The sequence below is a fragment of the Sitodiplosis mosellana genome, unplaced genomic scaffold (assembly GCF_009176505.1).
Source record: "Sitodiplosis mosellana isolate CC-2019 unplaced genomic scaffold, AAFC_SMos_1.0 Smas_scaffold_6165, whole genome shotgun sequence".
In the NCBI taxonomy this organism is placed as follows: domain Eukaryota; kingdom Metazoa; phylum Arthropoda; class Insecta; order Diptera; family Cecidomyiidae; genus Sitodiplosis; species Sitodiplosis mosellana.
In genome coordinates, this window is record NW_022601406.1 from 4,375,029 (window position 1) to 4,392,296 (window position 17,268).

A 17,268-nucleotide genomic window follows, 5' to 3' on the forward strand; every position below is an offset into this window, starting at 1 on the left:
AGAGAGAGAGAGAGAGAGAGAGAGAGAGAGAGAGAGAGAGAGAGAGAAGGAACCGTCATGGTAAAACCAAACTCAACCATTGACCATTTTACTGATGTGTCGACAGCTTTTTCTCTTTCTCTCCCCCTCTCTCTCTCACTCTCTCACTCTTTCTCATTCTTCGTCACACATTCCATGTAACAGCATCAATAACCGTAATATCGAAACACATATACACCAAATGCAACCCACACCACAATCACAAAACTATTGCGCTGACTAAGCACAATAAAAACAACAACACCACATTACGACACATGAACGAATCTCTCTAATCGGCAAAAAGAAAGCGGCACACATACACACAAAACAATGGCAATAACAAAACTCAGCGACGACGACGACGACGACAATTCTCAAAATGTCTAACTGAGTGAACAACCGTCCGGCCAAGAGGGGGAGATGGTGGAAACCAGAGACTGAGAGTGAGACAGAGAGACACACACACACACAGAGAGAGAGAGAGAGCGTAAAAGAGAAGTAACAAAAAATGACCGAGCGATTCTTGCCACGCGAGCGTTCTGCATATGAATCCTATTTACGGCTATTATTCGTTTCGATGCGGGGCCAAACAATACGACAATTGTGTTTCAGCTTCGGTTATCTTCAATGTTTCGAACATTTTGCCACTTTTCTCGGCATTCATAACCATTGTTCACATTTTACTTCACATTTTCACTCCATATTTATGCTGGCCATTTAATATTGCCCATTTTTGGCAAACAAAACGAACACATGAGCCATTTTTCGACAACATTTTGATTCATCGATATCAATTCCAGTTTTATGTCGCATACAAGAGGCAGAAGGGGAGAGAAAGAGAGGGAGAGGGAGACTGAGCTTAATTCATTATCGCGAAATTAATTTTTTCCTTTGAGAAGGGAAGGATATTTGGATTAGGCAGAAATAGGCTGGATTAGAGAAAAGATTTGAAATCAGATCGGTAAATGATGAAAAATATCAAACAATGACGAAAATGGACAAAGATAAAAACATTGATGCAATGCTTAGCTGCTCCCTCCCATGAACAATTCTAAAAAAAATCCGATATTTTGTTACTTTTTGCGGAAATGAAAATTTTCTTCGTTCGATTTTAGCCATGAAACAAGAAATTGTAAACGTAATACCTATATTTCCTTGCCCCCTATGACTCCTTGGTCGCTTCCTAGGACTCTTCGGTCGATTTAAAATCTCCCCATGGCTATGTGTGTTGTTTAGCCGTTGCAATTAAATTTATTGATTGTTCACCCTGTGTAAAAAGTGTCGAAATGCTACTGTTCAATATCTCATTGCTAGAATTTATGTCATGTTCTTTTTAGGCATATATTTTTTCAAATTGCATCGTGTATTCTTTGTGACTGTTGTTGTGGCCCCCAAAAAGAAAAAAAAACATCGGTGGGTTTTTCGATTTACGAGGGAAAAATTATTAGCTTGAGCTCTGGTCAACACGTTCGATATATATATATATATGTGGTATTGATCTATCTTCTGGTATTCTCTCGTTTTTTCTCTCCTCTAGCGTATCCCTTCCGAAAACTCTTACGGTGTATTTATGTGATTGCTGACGTTTGTATTGTTTGGTCAAAGAATCGAAAATGGCACTAATTCACTTTGTTGCATGCATTTTTCCCTTGACTCACTCCACATTTGTTTCCTTTCCTTTCTCTCTCCCCGGTCGCTGTTTTCTCTGGTCGCGTGCGCTTCCCTTCCGACCGAAAAACCATGTGTGTTCACACACATGCACATACAAAACACAATCGAAAGAGCATCGCGTTAGACAATCGCACACATTGTGGTGCTTAAATGGTTTCGAGCGGACAATATTGGCTGGACTATCGCTAATATCGATCAAACACGAATCGAAAACGAGATTCGATATCACTGGCAAACAAATGAAATGGCTAATATGGGGTATGGGTGGAAAGAGAGTAGAATCGACGACGACGACGAAGAAGATGAAAAAAAAAACTAGAGAAAGGAGAGATGAAAATCCACTGCACACCATTAACCATTACATGGTTTTATGCTCATCCAATTCCATTCGATCCGATTGAACAATCACAGTTAAAAGAAGACACAAAACCAAGACATTTAAGAAGAAGAAGAAAAAAATCATCTAAACAACGACACCAACAACAAAATTGCAATAGAAAATAAACAATTCGAAGACGCACACATCGAGCTGGAGAGAGAGAGAAATCGTATCTTGGTTTGCCATCAAATATCGACCAATTGTCCGTAATATGCGTAATAGGTTTGTGCAAAAACGGTTTATCGGTGTGATTTCTTTTGTCTAGCCAATCGATTGGCTCATGCATAACAAATGGAACTAGATAGCGAGCAAGAGAGAGAGAGAGAGAGAGAGAGAGAGAGAGAGAGAGAGAGTGAGAGTGAGAGAGAGAGAGAGCGCAGGAGAAAAACTCATTAAAATTGTGCGTTGTCGCTGTGTTCCATTTCATTAATTATCAGGTTTTTTTCTCGACAAAGTGAAGAAGAAAGCAAAATTTGCCCACAAAATGGCGACAACTACCGATTCATTTGGATCTGAATCGTCGATGCCGCAAATGATGCGAACAACTAAATGGCACAAATAAATAAACACGCAAAAATCATAAATGAAACCGATTTCTCTATCACTCTTTCGGTATCCCAAGTCGTAAAAAAAAATGTGTATAGACGTGGGTGATTTTCTTAGTTTATTGCCAAAGAGTTAAACACTTTCGTCAAATAGCAGTCGGTGCCTACGATTTGGCCACATTGCCTACGATTTATAAATGACTTGTGAAAGCACACCGAAGAGAAAAAAGACAACATTTCATGAATCAATGGGCTGCATTTGCGCTTATTGACAAGTCCATCAACATCGCCACATACACACATTGAGCCAGAGACAGTAGTCGGTGATTTTTCTATGTAATATCTGTGATTTGTTGTGCTATTGCCATTGATGATGTGAACTTTGCCAGCGTGTGGCGTTGAGCTGTTTGAGAAGACGATTTGACGCTTCCGACACGCACTCATCCCACTCGAGTACACATCTATTCCAAACTGACTGACTGAGTGAGTGAGTGAGTTCATGTTTTAGTGAAGAGAAAATGGTATGCGGTTTTAGTTTGGCACACTGGCACCCATTCACATAAACAAACACCCATACACACACACACACTCTGATCGCGTAACGTACAGGCGATAAGACCGGATTAAATTGTCATATCATATGAATGAACGGTGCTAAGTCTTTAAACACTTCGCACTGGATTTTGGTATGCGGCGACGGTGACGGCGATGGCGGACTTTTTTTCGATAGACGATGAACCTCTCGTTTACATTAAATGATTTCATATATTTTTTCCTTCTCTATCTAACTCTTTCTGGACTTTTCTGATTTTTTCATTTGTTTTTGCAGACGTTTTCTATTTTTTGCAGTTTTCCCTTTTCCTCTCCTCCCTTCGACCCGTGTTTTTCCCCTTATACATAATCTTTCTCACTTTCTTTCTCTTTCTCATTCTCATTCTCTATCGTTCTATATCGCTCTTCATCGTTCTCTATCATTCTCATTCTCTTTCTTTATTTTTTCCACATTTCTCCCTTTTACTCTCCCATTTCCACTTGCCTTTCTTCTCTGGTACTCGAAAAGAGCATCATTTTCCAAAACCTAAAGTATCATTCAACGAAAGAGTATAATTCGTTAACAGAGCATCACTTAACGACATGGTCATTGTTCATCGTACCTTTGACACTGCTCCTGCTTGTGATGTTCATTGCTTCAATGGAATGTACACTGCATAATTTCAAATTAGTGACATCTAAACCGTTTCATTGATAAAATGGCAAAGTTTTTCGACGTTGAACCATTTTGAATTTAATGTAACCCAAAATCATGGGCTTTCGCCGCAAGTTTGTTGCACCGTTCATCGTTTTGATTCAACCGAATTTTGATTACACTTCATTCATACAATGCAAAAGTGGTCAATGCAAAACTGCTTACGTTTCACTTTGACTAGTTGTTTTTTTTTTTTTCTCTTGATGACTTTTTCGATCTGCAAATGTGCCCGTTTGAGTTTAGTTAACTTAGATAAATTTCTTTGTTTTTGCACTAGCGATTCATTTTTGTCTTGCAAATGCCATCGTTTCGAAAGTGGCCTGAATCGCTGGTATTCCCGAGTAAGATGAAAAGAAATATTGTTATTAGATGATGCGAAAGTAAGTAAGCCAGCCAAACAAAGGCAAAAAAAGAGAGCAAAATTCGTTGATCTGTCTGCGAAATCGTCGGAAATTTGTACCGGTTTGTACTCTATCAGTTTGTGAAAATCTAAACAAAGTAATTTAGTAAGTATTAAAAGTCTATTTTGGCAAAGTGTAATCGTAAAAATCCGAAAATGAGTCGAAACTCTCTCTTCCTCTCTCGGTGAAACCCGAAACAAAAGGCAATAAAAATGACGAGCACAAACAAAACAACGGCAAAAATTTAGCAGCCAAAAATAGAGAGATACACACACACACACACAAAAACCAGTCCAATGGAATTGAATTTGTTGAACTGTTTTATGACATTGTCGATCGACGATTTCTTATGCAGCCACAGCGTTAAAGTTTTGTGCCAAAGCAATAAAATTAAGCCATCGCCATTCAAATTGTCTTCCCCACCATTGCCAGCCGGAGGAAAAAAGAACCAAAGAAAAAAAATAACTTGTACCGAGATCAGATTGAATTGCATGTAATCGATGCAACGGGGAAATGTTTCGTTTTTTTTTTTCTATGATGAAAATTGTTTTGTTTTTCATGGTAAAAAGTTAACGAAACAGAAATAAAATGAGAAACAAACAGAAATGTGACTTGTGATTTTTAAAAGCAGTGACTCAGAGTTTCGCCAGAAAACGGAAGGCAAAGAGAGGAAAAAAAAAACGAGAAAAAAAAGCTTGGTTTTGTATCTCAAAGCAATGTAAAAAAAAAAACACAGGACAAAACGATTGGTGTACCTCCGTTGGGAAAAGAAGAGTCGTTTTACAGGCAAGAAACCTTTTCATCACAAAACATTACGTGAAACGGTTTATACCAGGGGGCTGTGGTGCGTGCGTGCGTGCGTGTGTGTGTGTGTGAATCACAGTCGCTTTCGATTGATACACGTTCTGACATCATCCCAAGCGAGAGCTTATCACTGTGGAACATTCCAACATTCTAAGCACAACTTACCGACACCGTCAAACCGAGATAGAGAGAGTGAGAGCAAGCAAGCACCAGACGCATGACGTGCAGCCCAAACAACCAAAGTACGGTTATAACAATATCGTTTTATGACTTTCGTACAACTCGGTTTATTGAACCATATTTATTTATTTTCCACATACACAAACGATACACGAAAAGCAAAACAATCACATCGCACTAATGTAAACCGCATAAAAAGCGAACGAGATTCGCGTGTGTTTTGCTTATTTCAAGCAAACTCTCGTGCCAAACGCTGGAGGATGAGAGCGGAGGAAAGGAGACATTTCGCATCTTGTAGATGAGTTTTGGTTAACTCAAACTATATGTGAAATTGTCATTGTGCGGTTTTGAATCGCGAATATTCCATAAATATGGTTGATTGTCAATTTTTCCGAGATTCGCGGTTCAATGATTTTGCATATTACTTGTGATTTATATTTGATTTGGCTTTGCATACGGATGCAATGTTAGCAACTAATTATCCTTGGCGCAAATCGATCGACGACGAGAAAAAACATACATAAAATAAGCACATTACCGAAACTTTCAGCCAAACACAGCAGCAGCAAAGAGGAAAAAAATCGATCCGCAGGATATAATCGCGAATGTTTAATGCATTTGCCACGGCTTCGGGAACCATAGGCAAAACGGGGGAGAGAGTGAACACCATCGCAATAAAACGCAAATATTCAAGTTTTCCAACGCGCTCGCCGAATGTTTACAAACAATCGTTTATTCATGGAATACATTTTACACAATTGAAAGTCGTTTTATTCGATGATTTGCGGTGCGTGTGTTTCGTATATAAATCGCATTCGTGTGTATTCCCTCGTGCATTCCATCTCGATGATTGCCGCGGGCAAACTTCAAGTCGTTACAAAAAGCTATTTTGTTATATGTTTCGCTGTGTTAGTGTGTGTGTGTGTGTGTGTGTGCTACGAATCAATGGCAAAGATGCGTGTGACTGTTCACCGCACCCCGGCCACAAAGAGCTCTAAATTCGCGCTGGCCACAGAACAAAACATTCAAACAACCATTTCGGCTACTTTGTGACCACTTTTATGATTTATAATTAGGTCTAATGATAATTATGCCCATTTTTTCGGGAGAAATTTTTCTGTTTTTCTGCACAAATTAATGGTTTGTTTGGGCGCGGGAAGTCACGGAGAATTCTTCTTCGAATGGAACTTATTGTACATTTTTGATTTTTTCTGAAGATTTTGTTCATTCTAAGAGTTGGACTTTTTGCAGTCGCAAAGCAGGATTTTCGTCAATTTTGAGGCAAGAAAGTTCAAAAAATTTTACAAATTGTCGAAAACTAGGCTTTTAATACAAAAAACCATCATCGAATTCTTCGATTCAATATAAAATAACCAAAAGCTTCCTGATTTTTCATCTCGAAATTTTCCAATTTCGTTGAATTAATTAAATTGTATGTTTAGTTTGAAAATCCCATTGCGTCGTGTTGGTCCGAAAAATACGAATATTGAAATTTAATGCGGAAAATCAGAATCCGGTTTATGATGAAGTCGTCGTCGTCGTCGTCGTCGGCACTCGTTTATCGTTTTTCGGGCAAAAACGTCGTCTAATTAATTCTCATCACTTTCCATAAATCGCGCTGTGTGGCGCGTTCGCCATCAAATCGAGGCAGCGGCCCAAGCCGATAAAAAGCGGTAAATCGAGCCTATTTAAAGCGGTAAGAACAACATACACACAATCGAGATAAAAACGTGTACAACACAACTGACGACTGTGTTTTTGTGTGCATACGGAGGCTAATGGGCAAAAGGCGAACCCGAATGGTTTTTGTGCTGCTGCTATTGCCTCCGCCGAACATGCGGATATTTATAAGATTGCATATCGAATCGGCGCGCGTAGAAAGACGCCCAGTCGAAAGTCCAAAAACTTGCTAAAGAGTTGAAGTTTGTTTTGTTATTATTCATTGTTGTGTAAGCGTGGGACAGCGCAGTCTATTGGAAGGGAGTCGGAGAGTAAGAAACACAGAGATAGAGAGAGGGAGGTATAGAGACAAAAATTGCGTGTGTGAGAGAGAGACGCGCGAAACAAATTACATCTTTAACTCGATTGAAAACGATTCCCGGCCAAAAAACTTGGCTGCCTCGCACTCGCGTGCGACTCCACTGTCTTCATCCAATTTCGTGATTGTTATTGTTTTTGTTTAGTACATTTTAGCCGTCGCGTTGTTTATTTTTATTATTGCTTTGATTTGATGGTGTTTTGCAAGCGAAAAGTTTCTCTTCCTCCCTCACTTTCTCTTTTTCTATCTCTCTGTGGTAGTTGGGGTTTTCAACGAAAAATCTCTTCGCTTCGAATACAATCAATCGATTTGTAACATGCAAAACACGAGTAAAACCAAGAAGAAAAAAAACGCTGTGCTCGTCACTTTTTGGTATGACAAACGTGAAAAAAGACCAAAATTTGTTTACATTTTGCTTTGTTTTCTCACCGACACATTGTCGCACACAAATTGCAGAAAGAAGAAATATGACGCAAAATGTCATCTCCGCAGCATGTGTCATGTGTGTATTTGTGTCTCAAGCGCCTCTCTCGCTCTGTGGTTCGACGTCAACGGCAAATTGAACAACAAACTCAGCACACTACTTTATGGTTGTTTGTTTGCTTCTTGTTTATTTATTTACTTATTTTTCCTTTTTTTTCCTCGTATTTACGGTATTTTCCTTCACATTTCCTTCGCATTTTTCCGTTTTATTGATGCGGTGCCCGGCGCTGCTGTCGCCCCAGTTATTGTTATTATTATTGAAAATAAAATGTGAATGTTTGTGTTCGGTTTGGAGTAAATGCAAGTTGTGTGTATACTTTTTGGCTGAGCTTGTGTACGTTGCTACGAACAAATTCTTTCGCTGTGTTGCTCACTGATAAAAATGAATGTTTCGGTTCGTTGTTGACTTAAGAGAAATGCTAAGGCTGCTGCTGCTGCTGTTGTTGTTATTATCTAGGATGCCACTTTTTTCGGTTCAGATTTTTTTTTCGTCGTGGTTATTCTTGTGTTCAATGCCATTTCCCATACCATCACTCAATGGCACTGTCTATTCACTGTTTGGTCAACAATAACAAGGTGCACATACTCGCCAGGAAAAAAAAGAGAGAGAATATATTCTCGACAGTCTATAATGTGTCTCTCTAACCCAACACGCTTCATACATTTATTTGAGATAAATGAAGCAATCGCAAATCTTTCCACGCCACACATAAGCTCACATGCTGCCTCGAAACTACCCTCAAAAACGGATAATCTAAATTGAATGTGAGAAACAGAATGTATGCAAACCGCATAACGCGCGCATTTAATTCCACACAACCACCGTCATATCTCATTCGCCGAACACATACTACACATTCACATTTATTTAACCGGGTTTTTACTCCGGCTGCCAGCCGACATCTCAACGAAAGAGAGAGTACCATTCGGTCTGGCCAATACAAACCACCGTCACACATACACAATGAATTATGACACTAAAATACACAAAGATCTTTCATTCTCTCGGTTACAATATGCACGAGTGGGCGAAAGGAAGAGCAAGGCAGAGGGAGCAAAAATCCTCGTTAAACATGTAATATTTCATAAAGATTTTTATTGATTTGCACAAACCACAGACACAACGCACATACATTCCACTTCTGGTTTCTAATTTACAATTGCTGAAACGATTTCAGTTTGAATAGTTCATGTGCGGCGGTAGTTCATGATTTGATGAGTGGAAAACACTTTAAAGGGAAAACAATGAATTTTTAATCAAAACATATTCAACGAATTTTCGGTAGAAAATAATGTTTAACCCGGTATTTTTCGAAGAAAAGATCTCCGGAACGCTAACAATATGGATCAAAAGGAAAAATCATATTTTTAAATTAGAAATTCCATTAGATCGTGTTCATAATGTGGACCACCATGATCCATATGGTGGTTAAAAACCAAATTCTTTTCAGTTTTTTGCTCCAAAAATCATTTTCTATACAATTCATCCTACCTTGTTTCTATTCCTCTACTGAGTCTACTCTTTTCCTTTCTTCTTTTATTTCAATTTTCATCAAATCTTTTCTTAACACTTGAATACAACACTCGCGTGAATCTTTCAGATCCTATTATCCAACCCTTACCTCTTTCCCGCAGAAAATTGAAATCTTTTTCGAATTGTTATCAATCGAAGTAAAATAATAATTCGCCGATAATTTTTCACGAAATTGAAAAAGATGTGTAAAAGAAAATAATTTGTTTGGATGGCGATGCTAATTTATGTCGTAGTTCGAGCTGAGCCAGTCAACGACTGTACATTTTGCATAAATATATATATATGGTGATGATGAGTATTCGAAGCGGGATGGATTCTCTCTCAAGGGATTTGAGAGATTGAGAGCGAATATACACTGTGGTAGCATCCATAAAATGGTGCACCTTTTCACGAAGGCATCATTAGTCGCATAAAGTTTTATTGTGTGTTTTCCGTGCATAAAAGCGATGTTGAACACGGTGTTCGAAGAATGTCGTAACACTGTGAAGAAGAATGAGCCATTGGGCCAATTCGCAGCAGTATCACTGCCACTGGCACTGCTGTTGTTGTCGTTGTCGTTGTCGTCGTCGTCGATTCAGTTGCTCATTTGCATGGCATGTATGTGAATATATTGTCAAAACGAAAAAGTGGCTGATAATAATCATATCGCATAAATACAGGCATTCATCTCATACCGCCACAGCCACCCGTCGACGATGGCCGTGCCGTCCCGATTCACACATACACACCATATTGCCGTCTAAATTGAATTGTTTATCGTAATGGTGCTCAGCAAAGTGAAAGAAAGAGATTTATTTTTCAACGAAAATGCCACTCACTCTTTTCTCCACGTGTTCATAACGAGGCCCATAATAAAACAACAACAACATCAACAAGAACAACAGCAACGAAGGCGGCAGCAGCAGTATATAGGAAGCAGAATGCAAACGAGCAACTGTTTAAATTTTGATGGAATGAATGGGGAAAGGACCCCATCGCTATTTATGACGATAAATATCCACATTGAAAGGCATACGAGTGAGAAACGGAATGAATGAAATGCCAAATGTAGAACAAAATACAACAACAACAGCAGCAGCGACAATAGCGGTGGAAGTGGCGGCAAAGAAAAGGACGACGATGATAAAATAAACGGTGAATCGGAGAAAATACACACGCAGCCACCCCGGCAATCAATAGATGTGGAGAAGAAGACGAAAATATCTTTGCACATATGTTCTCATTAAATCAAAACTTTATGCCGATGCTTGGAAAATTGAAAACAATTTTCTACTTATTCGTGTCCGTATGGCGTCGATTGTATTTCGGTGTATCGACCGATTTTCTCTCTCCCTCTCTATGAATATGTACATTTATATGCCGATTCAAATATTGAGACATGGAGAGAAAAAAGTACATTTTGTCTTGAATGAAAGTGTGAGCATCGCCCAACCACTCACCCATTCACACTCAAGTGGAATGTGATAAAGGGAATTTCCAATAAAAATTCACGGTTTTTTTTCTGTTGCGGACCGCTTATAAACTTCGCCGAAAAGTGCTCAAGCGATGAGATGCCAACGTGTGCGGCAGTGGCAGCCAAAATATTCTAGAAAGGTTTGAGTGGCGGGGTAAAAAATAATAAATTGAATTCTTCATACGGAAGTGATCGGTCTATTGGTCAATTCGATTCTCGGGAAATTGGTGGATTATCGCTTCGTCGGTATTTCCACTTAGTTCATTTTCGGCCAATGCATCTTCATTCGTTCGTTCGTTCCGATTGTGTAGACCTTTTGATACATACTGCTGTCGAATTTTTCTCGACCGAGCTCCGCTGCTGAACATATTTCGTAGTCGAGTGCCGATTTTCTGTTTTCGAAACCGTTTAAATTTAATAACAAGGAGCATGATATGATGTATACGCTCATATTTGTCTTTCCATTCCCACCTTCGTTTGTTTCTCCCCCTTTGCCGCAACCGCATTAGTCTCACAGTGGCTCGGTGTGCTTTGCCAGCTATATTGCTTTCATTCGCTTGCTGTTTTTTTTTCAACAGCCGTGTTCTTCTCTTTCTCGTCTCGGGTGCTGTGTGTCAGACAACATTGTAAAGCATTTTCCGTTAAGCGATAACGGAAACATTAATTGACTCCAACAACATTAGGATGAGGCAATGGCTGAGGTTGAGGCTGTATGTATGTGATACATGCCAGCTATAATATTTTATTGTCACACTCTCGACAACATCCTTACCAAACCGAATCGCACCGTTGTAGATGATTTTGACGTCATTACGCGCGAGGGTAGAAAAAAAAACTTTGTCAAAATTCAAGGTGAAAAACGAAAGAAGAAGGAGGAAAAACAACACCAAACAAAGAAACCGAACAACACACCAAATGATTAATTGAGTTAACTGAAAACAACTGCTTCAAAGCAGAAAATCCTTTTTTTTCTCGTCTTAAAACATCAGGAGAGTGGAAGTGTTGAGAGAAGGAATACCAATATTGTCGTCGTTCATTTGCGGGTTTCTCGTCTCGATCAAAATGAACGACAATGCTTTTTCTTTTCGATAATATATGACATCGATTCGTTGTCGACCGCTTTTGCTAAGCGTCTCATGACCAATACCCCACAACTAACACGCTGTATGTGTATGTGTGTGACGACGGTAAACGGATAATCGAAAGAGACATATCGCAGAAAGCAACCGATCCGAATGCCAAAGTGAATTTAAATCAAATGTGTTTTTTTCATCGTTGGAATGGGTCAGCATGCAATTGAACGCGATCGATACGGCTGTTCTGTTTTCTCTCTCTCTCTCTCTCTCTCTCTCCCTCTCTCGTTCGGTCAGAGTCTTTTGAAATGAGGTGGAATTCGAATTGGCAAGGTAAAGTCTAGTTCGATCCATGACAATAGAGGACAAAAACAACAAAATGAAACAATAACAACGACAAACTGTCAAACGAAAACAAGAGACGGAAAGAATTAAAGAAAAACATTCGAGCGAGTGAATTAAAAATGTAAACCAATTGAACTGATGTTGAACGACAAAAAAAAAACAAACGAAAAATATCATCCCTCAAGCTTTAGAATGGTGTTGGCTGGTGAAGAGATAGAACACAAATGGAAATGAACGGACATCAACACCGACTCTAGAAAAATAAATAAATATATGTGGAAATTGACAAAGCTTTGGGCTATCTCTTTTACGTCCAAACAAACCAACAGCCAAGGCGATGAGCACAATGCTGGTGAATCTCTTGAATTTTTGTATTTTTGACTTTTTTTTAGATCTTGGGCGATTGTAAGCAAATCGTTGAGCTATTTTTGGAAGAAAAAAACTCAAAGTAGTTCTTATTGAAAATTCTTTTTCGTTCTTTTTTTCACTTTCAAAGTGAGAAATGTTCAAAAATTTCAAATTCTTCGGTTAGTTCTCAAATTAAACAAAAAAAAATGAGTAAAAATGTTAACAAAAACAACCAAAAAACGTCAGAACAAATATAAAAAGGTGAAAAACTATTGTCAACGAAGAATTTATTGCTGAATGCGGGAAAATCAATGTTTTTCTGCATAGAAATATGATGAAAAATGCCGGAAAAAATCCAGCAGAAGGAGTAAATACTCGACTTGAGCATCATAAGCCTTTCGATTCAAAGGAGTAAAAACGTTTGTTCGAAACGTCAAAGATTTGCACTTGTTTCTTTGCACAAATTTATCGAAGCGAAAAATTTCAAACGAAAACCGTGTTTTTACCCATCGGCCAATGGCAGAGTTCAGCCACTAGTAGGGTTTACAAACGTTTCGACAAATACCGCAAACGGTGTTATAAAAACGTTATTTTTCTCTAGTGTTTTTTTGACAGTCCAAAATACCGCAGAAATAACGATAAAAAACGAAAAAAACGTTTCTGGGCGTTATATAACGGTTCTGTAAAAAAACGTTTTTAGAAAACACTGAAAAAAATAACGCGTTTTTAAACCCTAGCCACTAGTGTGTATCTGAATAAGAATGGGTGAACAGAAGTGAAAATACGTTGCGGTTCAATATCCGGGTTTGAGTGTCGGTATCATATGTAGTCGCTTGAAACGATGCGAAATGAAAGCAGAACCAAAAATCCTAGAAAAACCGAACACGTGTTGGTTTAAAGCGAATTTCCAAGCTTCTTTCGGCTCTTATTGTTTTGTGCACATAGCTCGTGCTGTTACACTTTGTGCACTTTGGTTGATTTTTTTTCCTGAGTTTCTACTGTACTACATTTTTTTTCCATTTCAAAACAGGCGCGTTAGTCGCGTTAATTGTTAAATTAGATCCTGAGAATTAGTATGATGTGTGCGAATCTAATGTCTGTTGTGTATTGGCATGTGGAAAAAACCGTGACAAGTACACAACATTGTACCGTGTCACGCCGTTTGTTGTGAAGTGGACTGTATACACATACACACATTGTTTGGATCGGGCTAGAATGACGGTGATCGGTATAATTGTGTTTGCGCATACATAATTCAGTACTTGTCAATAGAGTCGTTGACGAGCTGTTGAAATTGCTAGCCAACCGATGGACTCACAACGAATAAACAATACGTATTGACGTAGAAAAAAAGCCATTGCGAGAGAGTGGCCGAAAACTGAGAACTCTCGCCGCCGAAAACTGAGGCGAACTAACGAAAAAAAAAATGCCATTGAATCAAAAGTTGTGTACAGTTCGAATCATCGATGATTCGGCAAACAAAAGCGTTACCTTTTCGGGTTCTAGTAAAAGGGTGGAAAAACTCTTTCGTTTTGTTGATTTGGTGTGTTTTTTTTCTCGTTTGTTCGTTCGTTCGTTTGTTTGTTTTTCAAATGTTCCAAAACAAAACTAGATAACAAATAATACACTTTCATCGAAGAATGTTTAGTTTCGATGGGCGAATTTTGCAAACAACTTTTGCATTTTCGAACAACAATGCCAAGGAAAAATTGTCTGTGTGCACATCACTGATGGAAGAGTTGGGCATATTTTATCCGGTGTACTAAGCACTGCTCCTTTCAGCCCTATGAATAGCATTTATCCACATGCAATTTGGGCGATCATTGAAGAGTGGACTGTGTACGAATTAGAATTCGGGTAGCAACATCTCGATGCTTTTGGTCGTCGATTTTTGGCATCTCTGTGTGTTTGTATTTGAGCCGGCAAACAAAGAGAGTGAAGATAACTTTAAAAGCAGCAATCGCCTCAAGTACATAATGTATTTTAATGCGTATCATTTTTGAATTTCTCACTCTATTTTCTTCGTTAGCAATATAGATGGGAATGTATACGGCATGTTTCTTTGTTGGTTTTTCTGCCTCTTTTTTTCTGTTTTTCAATTGTTGGCCAGCGCTTTAGTAGTTTAAAACTCTTTTCAAATAATTAAAACTGACTTAAAACTCAATTCAATACGCTTAGATTGCCATTGAAATGAGACCGAGAACTGAAAATGAGAGAACGGAGAGATGCAACGCTATGGATTATATTTGTTGTTGAAGTGGTGAAATGTAAAATAATGTTAATGTAGTAGCTAGATACAGATACACACACACATGCATATATTTTCCGCTTGTTTGCTCCCCTTTTCACATTGCTTAAGCTTTTTGTCCGAATCGTGCTGACGATAGCATAAATTGCATGCCTTCTGTCATTGATGGTTTTACAATACGACGCTTATTATTTTAATCATTGTTTTGTATGGTATCTTGGCATTCGTTCCCTATCCACCGTTCCTACCATTCGCACTCACTCCTGTTCAATCAGGTATTTTAAACTAATACGACAACCAATGCTCATTCAATGTGTGACAATAAAAAACAACAACAGCACAAGCGAACGAACATCACACAAAACGGACACAAACCGTAATGGCTTGACCAGACATTAAACCATCAGCTCTTGTTCGAGCTGCTGAAATGGGATTGAAAAATTAAACGCCACAAAACACACAATGTGTCGTGCATCGCTCGCAATTTATTCGGTCAAATCAAAATGCGAAATGCACACAAGTATTTTAAAATAAATGGTCGGAAAGTTTTTGCGAAAAATCGTTTAAAATGACAAATTCGGTTTGTTTCGGACAATCGGCTTTTTGATCCGTTGCCACGATGCGGCTGCTGCTGACGCGATGATGATGCCTTTTTTAAGTTCATTCATCCCCGACATTGACCCCGCATTCGATTTTCTCGATTTCGTAATTCTAGTTCAACACACTTTTTCGAACACGGTAACTTTTTCGCAACGATTTTCGTCATTTCACAAGAGAGGGAGAAAACACAGGCAACATTTGAATATTGGCCAATTGCTAAGAAAAAATAAGGTTAGAATGCAACAAAAAACACGAATGGTGTTATATCAGTAAAGGGAAATATCTCAAACGATTTCAACGCTATTGACGAGAAGTCTCTAAATTTTCAATTGGCAAAGCAAGCAGAACTGTAAAAACAAAGGAGTGTGTTTGAAACTTTTAATTGGAAGAAACTAAATAGTAAATTCTTTTTGTTACAATTGGGAAAAATCGTTGAGACATTGCTGACGTACCAATCCAATATGCAAGCCAATTAAAATGATTCCGATATTGTCGATATATTTATTTCCGTTGGATACTCAGAAGCATCAACCATTCTGGCTTTGGCTCAAAACAAGATTTACGTACGAGCATTCGGTAGTGACACCCATTGTTCACTTGGAGTATTTGCTAAAGTAAACCGAATGTCAATTAACCGATTATTAGAAAAATTTAATTATTTGATATAATGTGATTTGTGTTTTGGTTTTCAGATTATGAATACGATTTATGCATTTTTTTTCAGTGCTTCAAGAATTTTATGCCAATTACTAACACAAACGTGTCTCGAAGGATAGTTATCATACTACCGACTAGCACTCCTTGACGTCAATATTAAATGTTATTGAAAATTTAACTTTTCAAGTTCATTTTTGGCAATATTTTGTTCTTCACCAGCACATTTCATTTCTCCACATTTATTTGGATCAAGAGATTGTTCTAATCCGAAAAGTGTTTTTTTCCCTTCTCCACATTATTGCGATACACTGTAATTTTTTTCAATATTAAAAAACGAAAATAAATTTATTGTTGCAAATGACTGTATATTTTGTGTGTGAATTGTTGCTGCGCCTTGAAAGGAATACAAAAAAAAAATTGGCGACCATTTGGTCATAATGTGTGTTAGAATATATTTGGTGTATGTTCCGAAAACAATAAATTTTCGATAAAATAAATGTCGCCTCAACCCTTTTCAAATTGTCGGCCCGCCAGAGTTCACTCAACTCAAGGCATCCATTCGCACAAATCATGTGGCAGCAGTCAAGTGAGAGAAGATGTGTGCACGTGGGGAAACTTTAAAATCAATGTGCTCGTTTTTTCTCTCTCTCTCTCTCTTTGGCTCTGTACGTTGCGGCAACGGCAGAGAGAAACCAACGGTAACCGTGCTAATGTACGAGGGAGAGGGTGTTTGAAATGGATTAGATAGTGTGCAGATGATATGGCGTCACTTATTCCAGGTGGCATTCACATTGGGCCATTGGCTCACTGAGCATTAGCAAAACACAAATCGTGTGTGTGTGTGTGTGTGTGTATGTTGACGACAGCGGTCTACTACCGAGTTAATCCGAGAAAAATATGCATTCAAACATAAAACGTATCGCATGAACTTCGATAAGAAACGCATCGGACTTGAAATGACAAATACAAAACATTTGGTTTTCATCCCATTGTTTTTCACAGTTGAAGAAAAAATTCCCAGCAAAAATTCAGCCAGAGAAATTAGAAGTGGAAAAGAAAGGGAGAAAGAAAATGGAGAGGTAGAAAAGTATAGCTCGGTTAACAATAGAGAATTCAATAAGCGAAAGAGAAAGTCAAAATATGACCGATGGATTAGAAAATTGTCGAAAAGGAGCAAAAAAAAAAAAAAAAAAATAATAAATAAAAAATGGCGAAAATTGATTTCTGATTTGTATGTAATAA

The 17,268-nt window shown here is 38.3% G+C and overlaps 2 protein-coding genes across 9 annotated transcripts in view; one reads left to right on the top strand and one right to left on the bottom strand.

The window, feature by feature from the left end:
• LOC129574893 (cysteine--tRNA ligase, cytoplasmic) overlaps nucleotides 1-11,689 on the top strand; it is a 349,418-nt gene extending 337,729 nt beyond the window's left edge. The window contains exon 10 of the mRNA XM_055457517.1: nucleotides 11,679-11,689. The gene's annotated coding sequence lies outside the window, so the exon portion shown is untranslated. The remainder of the gene's footprint in view (nucleotides 1-11,678) is intronic.
• Nucleotides 1-17,268, bottom strand: part of LOC129574889 (putative uncharacterized protein DDB_G0279653) — a 95,048-nt gene that overhangs the window by 37,884 nt on the left and 39,896 nt on the right. The gene's annotated exons all lie outside the window — the stretch shown is intronic.